The 11,865-nt window shown below is 60.6% G+C and overlaps 1 long non-coding RNA gene across 1 annotated transcript; it reads right to left on the bottom strand.

The window, feature by feature from the left end:
• Window positions 1-4,981: 4,981 nt before the first annotated feature.
• On the bottom strand, window positions 4,982-8,087 carry LOC135326739 (uncharacterized). The gene is made up of 3 exons (XR_010386994.1): window positions 7,989-8,087; window positions 5,631-5,758; window positions 4,982-5,220 (listed from the first exon to the last, which is right to left on the bottom strand). It is a non-coding gene; the product is annotated as an uncharacterized LOC135326739 (long non-coding RNA).
• Between the last annotated feature and the right edge of the window lie 3,778 nt (window positions 8,088-11,865).

An 11,865-nucleotide genomic window follows, 5' to 3' on the forward strand; every position in this document is an offset into this window, starting at 1 on the left:
ACAAGCAGCTATTTGCCCTGATCCTTCGGCTTACATTTCTTCTGCCGGATGTAGTCAAACGTACCTGCATGCGGTGGCCTTGCGAGGCAGTGACACGGTGTCCGTGGGGTGGCTGTTCCAGGGTCTCTCGGGCTGTTCCAGGGTCCTCGGACAGCAACGGTGCTGGTCGACTTTCCCTTGCGCTGCACAGCAGGACAGCTCCGCACCGTGCCCTCCCAGCACCGCCACTCCTCCCAGCAGCTGCCTAACCGGCCCCAATCCTGAGCAAAGCTACGACCCCCAGGAGCCCGCAGCACCCCTCCTACTCTTCCCGCCCTCCCCATTTCCAAGAGGGACAGCCCCAGCCCCCGGGGACAACCCTGCGCCTGGTCACGCTGCTGTCCGAAAAGCGGATTCGTTGCCCGCTGTGCACTAAGCCAATAATGACACGCTCAGGAGAGACATTTGCTTATTTATTTCAGAGTTGTGCAAGCCTGGCTGCTCGGTGTTTTCCCCACAAATCAAGCGCAACTTCCCCCCCTCCCCCCCGCCCCGGCTTTCCAAGTAGCATTTATACAAGTTGCAAGGTTTGCAACTTTCCCTCTTACACCGGTTGGTTAGTGATTTACATACAATTCTAATATTGCTTACACACCATTTTAAAACTACGCATGCTCAGGGGAGGGGTCTTCACCCGGGCACAGGTCTTTCTGACCTATGGGCGTGATTTTCTTGTATTATAATGAGGACAGTTCAGTTCGGGGATACCTCGAATTCCTTTGCTAAATCGGCAACGTCTACATAGAAAACAAAACATTTTGATTTACTATTTCTTTAAGGCTTTAGCACTTCTAGCATGGCCTTGATTAAAGAATTATTTCCTCCCAGGAAATTGGGGGGGGGGGGTGTTCTCCTCATCTGCCTAGTTTAAACAGCAGGAACACTCTTTCTGAGCTTCCAAGGTTGTCTTGCAACACCATCGGAGATGGAAAACACTTCCTGCCCTGTACCGGGGAAAAACAGGGGCATTCCACTGTCCCCCGTGACCTGTGGGGACTCAGGCGTGAGTGACACATGTCCAGTAAGGAACAGACCCAGCGGGCACTACAGCTCCTGGCCTGCCACGCGGCCGCCTGCTGGGAACCCCGCTGGCAGGGACCTGCCGCCGCCGCCGCCGCCCCCCCCCCGCGGGGCCACCTCGAGAGGCGCAGCATGGTCACCCAGTAGCCCCGCCTGAGAAGACTACACCTCCCAGCATACCGTGCACGCGAAAAGGGCGGCCCGGAAGCCCAGTGCCGGAAGACTACCGCTCCCAGCATGCCGCGCTCAGAACAAACAGGCCCCACCGGAAGCCCAGTGCCGGAAGACTACTGCTCCCGGCATGCCGCGCCGAAAGCTACGGCTCCCCGCAGTCCCGCCCCCCAACGCCCGCCCCCCACCCGCAGCGCTGGGGCACCTTTGACCCTCGGCACATTCCGTTCCTTTCCGTCCCGCCCCCCTTCCCCTTCCCCCCTGTCCCCCCGGAAACGGCCGCAGAGCCCCGAGCGCGGCCCCGCCGGCCCCACCACCGGCCCGGGGCTCCCCCGACACCCCCGCGACCGGCCCCGCCTCAGCTCCGACACTGCCCCCGCCCCTCCACGACCCTCCTCCCCCCGCTCCCCGACACGCTCCCGAGCTGACACAGGAGACCCCCCCCCCCCCCCCCCGCGCTCCTCCGACCGCGCAGTAAACCGCACCACAGCCCCGGCGCACCCCCTTCCTCCCCCCGCCTCCGTGGCCCCGGGACGCTCCCAGCCGCCGGGACCCCCGGCACATGCGGGACCCGCAGCCTGCAGTGCGCCTCCCCCGGCCCCGCTCACCTCCTCCGCGGGGCGGCCGCCGGGCTGGGCCCAAAGGGCCGTGCTCCGTGGCAGCTCCGCTGCCCAGCTCCTGCCCCAGCGCCAGCTCCCCCCAACTGCGGCCCCAGCCCCCAAATGTGGGCCTGCCCTTGCCATCAGCCCCACCTGGGGCCTGTCCTGCCACCCAGCTCCCCCTGGCATTCATCCCAGCCCCAGGGCCCACAGCTGTGGGCCTGCAGGAACTGGGCAGGGGGCCTGGCCATCAGCCCCTTCAGGGACAGCTGGGGCTGCCAGGGCAGCAGAGGCACCCCCACTCTCCTGACAGCAGCTTGCTGAGAGCTGAAGGGAGAGCCCTGCCTGGGGTGTAGAGTGCGGAAAGGGGAGTATGCGGAGCACAAGAGAACAAATCGAGAGCTCTGGGTGCAACACAAGTCAAGAAAAAAAAAAAAAAAAAAAAAAAGAACAACGATAGAGCAAACAGAGTGACTCGGGGGGCACCAAAAGGAGGGCCCTGGGGCACACCCAGAAAACTCCAGGACAGGAGAAAAAGCTAAACAGAGACCTCTGCGGCGTGCCGCAAAACACACACGGGGCCACGGGGCGCACCGAAAGGCGCGCAGAGGGCTCGGGGGCAACCCAGAATGTGAACTGAGGGGTCCTGAGGGCATCAGAGGGCAAGTGCAGGGCTCTGGGGCAGACCAAAATACAGAGGAAGGGCCTTGGCGCACACCAGAGGGGTCACCAGGCACACCGCAGGGCTCAACGCGGCTGACAGGATGGCGCCTGCAGGCTGCCCCAGGCACACGAGCGACACTGCGGAGTGCCAAAAGCAAATCCGGGAGCGGTTCGGGGACCTCACGCAGCCCTGGAGGGGCTCTGGCTGCCCTTGCGATGAGGGGAAACACCCCCAAGAGCCCCGAGGGTCCAGGCAACGCAAGGGAAATTCCCCGCAGCTCTGGGAACAGCACCGGGCTCCCTGGCAAGCGCAGGCACTCCCAAGTACATGGGACTCGGGGACCAGCTCCCAGCCCCGGACACAATGCGTAACCTCCTGCCCCGGGCATCGTGTTCAGGCAAACCGCCCTGGAGCTCGGCACCAGCGTGCCTCCCCTTACCTACGATATCCAAAGAGTCACCGCCGCACCAGCGTCTGTCCGTCCGTCCGTCCATCCGTCGGGGAAGGGTCAGCTCCTGCCCCTGCCCTCGACGTGGCAGGTGTCCGAGTAGCCTCCCCCCAGTGCTTTTTCCTTCAGGGCTAGGATTCAGCTTGGAGAGCTGAGAGGAAAATGCCTGATCCCGCCTGCCTGCACTTCTGCCCTAACCCAGGCCAGAGCCCCTCAGGTTACTTAGTCCTCAGCGCTGCCTCGGGGAGGCCGAAATAACTGCTAACGGTCATTAGCGATACTTACCCTAGTTACCCGTGCCAGAACGCCTCCTCCTGTAGCAGTTCCTGGTGATATCGAGGGGCCGCTGCATTCTGGCTTCCTTGTTTCATCCCGTCCCTTCGGTATTAACCGCAAGCAAACGCTCGTCCGTCTCTTCTCCTCGTCAGCATTTGCTGTCCTTGGTTCCATCTCTGTAAGGAAGCGATAAACTCGCGTTTTACTTCCAGCGAAACGCTTAGGTTTATGCATGATCTTTTTCTCTTTACCCTGTTTTCTTTTTCCCCCTTTTTTCCTTCTTCTTTTCCTTAAGGGAAAGGTCTTAATACGGCACTTTGCACCATACGTTGCAGGGTAAACGGTCTGGAAACGTTACACACAGCAATTAGGGCTAGGTTATTAGGCAGGCGGGCACGTCGCCTAATACCTACCTAACGCCATCTTCCACGAAACCTTATTTTATTCCGCTTCAGTGTTATTGTTACTGTTCGCAAACCCTCGTATGCATGCGCTTAACCGACAACTCTCTCGGTCTTTAACTACGTGGAGGAACGACAGCCCTCGATTTGCCTGTCTCCCTTTCAAACCTATTACCTTTTTGAGACTGCTCCTAGCTTCCTCTTACTCTTGCATGCTGGCCTCACAGGCGACGACCAAAACGAACAACTGGATCGCTAGGTCTAGCCCCCTCTCTTCAAGATGTGCCCCTTCGGGGCTTACGTTTCTTGGTCTCTTCAACTTCAGCCGTGGCAATTAATCTAAAAAAGTAAGTATGACATCTATTCCTTTCCGTAGCTGCGGGTACGATAACAAAACAAAAGAAAGGCAGATACAGGGAACAGCAGCCACAGGGTAGGAACGGGTTACTCAGTCCTCAGCGCTGCCTCGGGGAGGCCGAAATAACTGCTAACGGTCATTAGCGATACTTACCCTAGTTACCCATGCCAGAACGCCTCCTCCTGTAGCAGTTCCTGGTGATATCGAGGGGCCGCTGCATTCTGGCTTCCTTGTTTCATCCCGTCCCTTCGGTATTAACCACAAGCAAACGCTCGTCCGTCTCTTCTCCTCGTCAGCATTTGCTGTCCTTGGTTCCATCTCTGTAAGGAAGCGATAAACTCGCGTTTTACTTCCAGTGAAACGCTTAGGTTTATGCATGATCTTTTTCTCTTTACCCTGTTTTCTTTTTCCCCCTTTTTTCCTTCTTCTTTTCCTTAAGGGAAAGGTCTTAATACGGCACTTTGCACCATACGTTGCAGGGTAAACGGTCTGGAAACGTTACACACAGCAATTAGGGCTAGGTTATTAGGCAGGCGGGCACGTCGCCTAATACCTTCCTAACGCCATCTTCCACGAAACCTTATTTTTATTCCGCTTCAGTGTTATTGTTACTGTTCGCAAACCCTCGTATGCATGCGCTTAACCGACAACTCTCTCGGTCTTTAACTACGTGGAGGAACGACAGCCCTCGATTTGCCTGTCTCCCTTTCAAACCTATTACCTTTTTGAGACTGCTCCTAGCTTCCTCTTACTCTTGCATGCTGGCCTCACAGGCGACGACCAAAACGAACAACTGGATCGCTAGGTCTAGCCCCCTCTCTTCAAGATGTGCCCCTTCGGGGCTTACGTTTCTTGGTCTCTTCAACTTCAGCCGTGGCAATTAATCTAAAAAAGTAAGTATGACATCTATTCCTTTCCGTAGCTGCGCGTACGATAACAAAACAAAAGAGAAACAGCCAAAACAAAGCTAAGGCAGATACAGGGAACAGCAGCCACAGGGTAGGAACGGGTTACTCAGTCCTCAGCGCTGCCTCGGGGAGGCCGAAATAACTGCTAACGGTCATCAGCGATACTTACCCTAGTTACCCGTGCCAGAACGCCTCCTCCTGTAGCAGTTCCTGGTGATATCGAGGGGCCGCTGCATTCTGGCTTCCTTGTTTCATCCCGTCCCTTCGGTATTAACCACAAGCAAACGCTCGTCCGTCTCTTCTCTTCGTCAGCATTTGCTGTCCTCGGTTCCATATCTGTAAGGAAGCGATAAACTCGCGTTTTACTTCCAGTGAAACGCTTAGGTTTATGCATGATCTTTTTCTCTTTACCCTGTTTTCTTTTTCCCCCTTTTTTTTCTTTTTTTCCTTCTTCTTTTCCTTAAGGGAAAGGTCTTAATATGGCACTTTGCACCATACGTTGCAGGGTAAACGGTCTGGAAACGTTACACACAGCAATTAGGGCTAGGTTATTAGGCAGGCGGGCACGTCGCCTAATACCTACCTAACGCCATCTTCCACGAAACCTTATTTTATTCCGCTTCAGTGTTATTGTTACTGTTCGCAAACCCTCGTATGCATGCGCTTAACCGACAACTCTCTCGGTCTTTAACTACGTGGAGGAACGACAGCCCTCGATTTGCCTGTCTCCCTTTCAAACCTATTACCTTTTTGAGACTGCTCCTAGCTTCCTCTTACTCTTGCATGCTGGCCTCACAGGCGACGACCAAAATGAACCACCGGATCCCCAGGTCTTGCTGCTTCTCTTCGAGATGTCCCCCTTCGGTGGGCTACCCTGCCAAACAAACCAAAAAGACTGCCGAGGCCGCGAGGGTACCAGATTTTCAGACCGCTTCTCCGAGGCTTTCGGGGTGACTGACGTCACCGCTTCGCTTCACGTTACTCACAGCTACCTTCCTCTATTACTTAGGGCTAAACCTGTTTCTGTTTGCAGAGGGGCTTGTTGCTTGTTTAAACTTGACATATAGTCCATAACCTGCTCTGCATGCTCCCTAGTCCCTTCTGCTTTTGCAACACTTGTGGTAATTCAAGGCGGTAATTAAGAGTCCCCATTGTCCCATAGGCTGGAGCGAGACATTGCTGCTGCTCTGAGGAGGTGCCTAAAAGCCACGCTGTTTTCGCTAGCATCACTGGGGCTTCCCAGAGCCCATCGGTGTTCTCTTTTGCTCTTCCCGAGCCTTTTAGGTTTTTTAGGCTATTCCTTAGCCCTCCATTTTAGGGCAATGTTCTCCTTAAGCACTGCGCACAGCACGATTATCCCAGATCAGCCACATCGTGCACACACAGAGGCTTCTGAGAGGCGGCTCAGAAGAAAAGAGAGAAAAGTCTCTTTGTCATCCGCACATTCACCCGTCAACACTCTTCACCAGGAAGTGCTGTAACTTCCTGTTTCTCTAAAGCGGGACTGAGTCGAGGCGGAGACGCACATCGCACCCCATCTTTGTTAGAACGCCTCACTGCTGCGGGCACTGGGTCTGGCAGCAGTTTGAGGAAAGTTTGGGGCCTTGCACAGAGTGCAGGGGAAGGTCTGGAGTCAGTGACAACATTGCGGCAGGGCTCGGAGGCGTTTTGGGGCCTGTGGGGGTGTTGGGGCAGGATTTGTGGGTGGTTTAATGGCTCTGGGGGGGCTGGTTGCAGGAAGGGTGGGACTCTGCGGGGCCCTCAGGGCAGGGGTGCCATCCCAGATGCGTAGTGAGCACATGGGGTGCCCTACGTGGCTCTCAGCTCGGCGGGAGCAGCCACCGGTCTCCCACCCCACCAGACAGGGGAGCGGGGCGGGGGGGGGGGGGAGAGGAGGTGGAGGGATCTATGAGCTCGCAGAGAACGCCAGAGGAGGCAGCAGGGAACTCCCCAAGGACCCCGCGTCCCAGACGAGAGGAGGCATCAGGCTGCCGTGCCGCTGCTAGAGACATCCAGACCCCCGCGCAGGCACCCCACACACACTCCTCCAGGCTGCGTCCGCAGGGGCGAGCGCACGCCCCGGCCCGCGCTGGGGAGGAACCGGGGCCCTACAGGCGACACACGCAAAAGGGAGAGTCAGAGCCGCGCTCCGGCAGACCCGGCGCGGCGCGGCGCGGCGCGGCGCGGACCCCGCCCCGACTCCCCCCCCCCCCGCCCCGCCGCCTCCACGCAGCGACGGCCCCGGCTGGCAGGACACAGCCCGACACCCGCGGCCACCCGAAGGCACACGCTCGCCTCACCTCGCCTCACCGCGGCCCCCACATGCTCGACTCCAGCCCGCCTCTGCCCTCGCCCGCCGCCGTCCAGCCAAAACACCCGCCCTGCTCGCCGCCATCTTGCCCGCCGCCGCACCGCGCGTGCGCCGGCCGCCCAGGGCTCGCGCCGCCGCACCGCGCGTGCGCCGGCCGCCCAGGGCTCGCGCCGCCGCACCGCGCGTGCGCCGGCCGCCCAGGGCTCGCGCCGCCGCACCGCGCGTGCGCGGCCCAGGACCGCGAGAGTGGGGCGGGGGGAGCGCGAGGGGCGGGGGGAGCGCGAGGGGCGGGGGGAGCGCGAGGGGCGGGGGGAGCGCGAGGGGCGGGGGGAGCGCGAGGGGCGGGGGGAGCGCGAGGGGCGGGGGGAGCGCGAGGGGCGGGGGGAGCGCGAGGGGCGGGGGGAGCGCGAGGGGCGGGGGGAGCGCGAGGGGCGGGGGGAGCGCGAGGGGCGGGGCAGCCCAGACCCGCAATGGCCCCACCCTCGCGTGGTCGCAGCGCCGCGCTGCAGCCGGCCGGCTCCCGCGCGCCAACCGCAGCCCGCCGCGCCACCCCGGCGCTCAGGCCGAGCAGCGAGCGCCCCGAGGCTGCTCTGCCCGCGCCCGAGAGAGCGGCGGGCATCAGCGAGCAGGCGCTGGGGCTGCCCCGGGGAGAGAGCGCCGCGGAGCAGCTCCGAGACGGCACTGCCCGTCCCCGCGCCCCCAGGAAGCACCGAGAAGGAAAAGCCCTCTCGGGAAAAGCGCTCCCGGTCCGTGAGCACCGGGCAGGGGGCACGAGCGCGGCCCCTGCGCTTACCCGTCCCCGAGAGAGCGCAGAGTAGCGGCCAACACGGCGACCGGCAGCGCGCACGTGTGCGCCGGCTGCCCGCAACGGTCTCCGTACGCAGCGGTGGCCGCCGGCGGCTGCAGTGCTGCCTTGTCGACACGCGAGGGCAGCCGTGAGCGCGCCGGAACGCAATGCGCATGCGCGCCCCCCCCCCCCTCCCGCGTGCAGTGCCGCCTTTCAGACACGCGAGGGCAGCAAGGAGCAGGGCGCAGCGCTTTCCTGCCCCCCTTGCAAAATACTCGCTAGACAAAAGTGGCTTGGGCTCCTCCCGAACGCTTACCTGGCTTCATTACTACAGCTATTAGGAACCGAAGTGCATAGCCTTCTAGCAAAGGGAACGACCGTCTTTTCAAAACTTCCCGCGACTCCCCAGAATTGTCACTGCCTTGCATCAGCAGCCAGCTTCTTCCAACCCAGCCGCAAGAAACATTTTGCCTTCCCGGCAGAACTTTCTGCTCCCCGGGGGGTCCAAAGGAAACCCGTCACTCACTACTGTCTGTCAAAACGTACCGGAAGCCCTCAAATACAGGACAAGACGCCTTCTCTAAGGAAGCTGACTACTAGGTCTGCTTCACGGCAGCTTCTCCCCAGTATCAGGGTCCACTCAATAAACAAAATAGGACGAGAAATGTCTTAATCTGCTCCAAGTGCTTTCGTATAAGAGAACAACATCAAAACGAGGTATTATTGCATTTAGCCTCCACTACACGTGCTACCCCAGCGCCACGGACTTGCTTTAAAGCATCAGTGACGTACGCGGTCTGGCAGTAATTAATATTCACAGAATGAATACGCACTCGATCGAGTACGGGTGTTCATAAAAAGCTTTGCCAGTGCGTCGCTAGGTAACAAACCTAGACAAGCAGCTATTTGCCCTGATCCTTCGGCTTACATTTCTTCTGCCGGATGTAGTCAAACGTACCTGCATGCGGTGGCCTTGCGAGGCAGTGACACGGTGTCCGTGGGGTGGCTGTTCCAGGGTCTCTCGGGCTGTTCCAGGGTCCTCGGACAGCAACGGTGCTGGTCGACTTTCCCTTGCGCTGCACAGCAGGACAGCTCCGCACCGTGCCCTCCCAGCACCGCCACTCCTCCCAGCAGCTGCCTAACCGGCCCCAATCCTGAGCAAAGCTACGACCCCCAGGAGCCCGCAGCACCCCTCCTACTCTTCCCGCCCTCCCCATTTCCAAGAGGGACAGCCCCAGCCCCCGGGGACAACCCTGCGCCTGGTCACGCTGCTGTCCGAAAAGCGGATTCGTTGCCCGCTGTGCACTAAGCCAATAATGACACGCTCAGGAGAGACATTTGCTTATTTATTTCAGAGTTGTGCAAGCCTGGCTGCTCGGTGTTTTCCCCACAAATCAAGCGCAACTTCCCCCCCGCCCCGGCTTTCCAAGTAGCATTTATACAAGTTGCAAGGTTTGCAACTTTCCCTCTTACACCGGTTGGTTAGTGATTTACATACAATTCTAATATTGCTTACACACCATTTTAAAACTACGCATGCTCAGGGGAGGGGTCTTCACCCGGGCACAGGTCTTTCTGACCTATGGGCGTGATTTTCTGGTATTATAATGAGGACAGTTCAGTTCGGGGATACCTCGAATTCCTTTGCTAAATCGGCAACGTCTACATAGAAAACAAAACATTTTGATTTACTATTTCTTTAAGGCTTTAGCACTTCTAGCATGGCCTTGATTAAAGAATTATTTCCTCCCAGGAAATTGGGGGGGGGGGGTGTTCTCCTCATCTGCCTAGTTTAAACAGCAGGAACACTCTTTCTGAGCTTCCAAGGTTGTCTTGCAACACCATCGGAGATGGAAAACACTTCCTGCCCTGTACCGGGGAAAAACAGGGGCATTCCACTGTCCCCCGTGACCTGTGGGGACTCAGGCGTGAGTGACACATGTCCAGTAAGGAACAGACCCAGCGGGCACTACAGCTCCTGGCCTGCCACGCGGCCGCCTGCTGGGAACCCCGCTGGCAGGGACCTGCCGCCGCCGCCGCCGCCCCCCCCCCGCGGGGCCACCTCGAGAGGCGCAGCATGGTCACCCAGTAGCCCCGCCTGAGAAGACTACACCTCCCAGCATACCGTGCACGCGAAAAGGGCGGCCCGGAAGCCCAGTGCCGGAAGACTACCGCTCCCAGCATGCCGCGCTCAGAACAAACAGGCCCCACCGGAAGCCCAGTGCCGGAAGACTACTGCTCCCGGCATGCCGCGCCGAAAGCTACGGCTCCCCGCAGTCCCGCCCCCCAACGCCCGCCCCCCACCCGCAGCGCTGGGGCACCTTTGACCCTCGGCACATTCCGTTCCTTTCCGTCCCGCCCCCCTTCCCCTTCCCCCCTGTCCCCCCGGAAACGGCCGCAGAGCCCGAGCGCGGCCCCGCCGGCCCCACCACCGGCCCGGGGCTCCCCCGACACCCCCGCGACCGGCCCCGCCTCAGCTCCGACACTGCCCCCGCCCCTCCACGACCCTCCTCCCCCCGCTCCCCGACACGCTCCCGAGCTGACACAGGAGACCCCCCCCCCCCCCCCCCCGCGCTCCTCCGACCGCGCAGTAAACCGCACCACAGCCCCGGCGCACCCCCTTCCTCCCCCCGCCTCCGTGGCCCCGGGACGCTCCCAGCCGCCGGGACCCCCGGCACATGCGGGACCCGCAGCCTGCAGTGCGCCTCCCCCGGCCCCGCTCACCTCCTCCGCGGGGCGGCCGCCGGGCTGGGCCCAAAGGGCCGTGCTCCGTGGCAGCTCCGCTGCCCAGCTCCTGCCCCAGCGCCAGCTCCCCCCAACTGCGGCCCCAGCCCCCAAATGTGGGCCTGCCCTTGCCATCAGCCCCACCTGGGGCCTGTCCTGCCACCCAGCTCCCCCTGGCATTCATCCCAGCCCCAGGGCCCACAGCTGTGGGCCTGCAGGAACTGGGCAGGGGGCCTGGCCATCAGCCCCTTCAGGGACAGCTGGGGCTGCCAGGGCAGCAGAGGCACCCCCACTCTCCTGACAGCAGCTTGCTGAGAGCTGAAGGGAGAGCCCTGCCTGGGGTGTAGAGTGCGGAAAGGGGAGTATGCGGAGCACAAGAGAACAAATCGAGAGCTCTGGGTGCAACACAAGTCAAGAAAAAAAAAAAAAAAAAAAAAAGAACAACGATAGAGCAAACAGAGTGACTCGGGGGGCACCAAAAGGAGGGCCTGGGGCACACCCAGAAAACTCCAGGACAGGAGAAAAAGCTAAACAGAGACCTCTGCGGCGTGCCGCAAAACACACACGGGGCCACGGGGCGCACCGAAAGGCGCGCAGAGGGCTCGGGGGCAACCCAGAATGTGAACTGAGGGGTCCTGAGGGCATCAGAGGGCAAGTGCAGGGCTCTGGGGCAGACCAAAATACAGAGGAAGGGCCTTGGCGCACACCAGAGGGGTCACCAGGCACACCGCAGGGCTCAACGCGGCTGACAGGATGGCGCCTGCAGGCTGCCCCAGGCACACGAGCGACACTGCGGAGTGCCAAAAGCAAATCCGGGAGCGGTTCGGGGACCTCACGCAGCCCTGGAGGGGCTCTGGCTGCCCTTGCGATGAGGGGAAACACCCCCAAGAGCCCCGAGGGTCCAGGCAACGCAAGGGAAATTCCCCGCAGCTCTGGGAACAGCACCGGGCTCCCTGGCAAGCGCAGGCACTCCCAAGTACATGGGACTCGGGGACCAGCTCCCAGCCCCGGACACAATGCGTAACCTCCTGCCCCGGGCATCGTGTTCAGGCAAACCGCCCTGGAGCTCGGCACCAGCGTGCCTCCCCTTACCTACGATATCCAAAGAGTCACCGCCGCACCAGCGTCTGTCCGTCCGTCCGTCCATCCGTCGGGGAAG

The sequence above is a fragment of the Dromaius novaehollandiae genome, unplaced genomic scaffold (assembly GCF_036370855.1).
Source record: "Dromaius novaehollandiae isolate bDroNov1 unplaced genomic scaffold, bDroNov1.hap1 HAP1_SCAFFOLD_104, whole genome shotgun sequence".
Classification (NCBI taxonomy): domain Eukaryota; kingdom Metazoa; phylum Chordata; class Aves; order Casuariiformes; family Dromaiidae; genus Dromaius; species Dromaius novaehollandiae.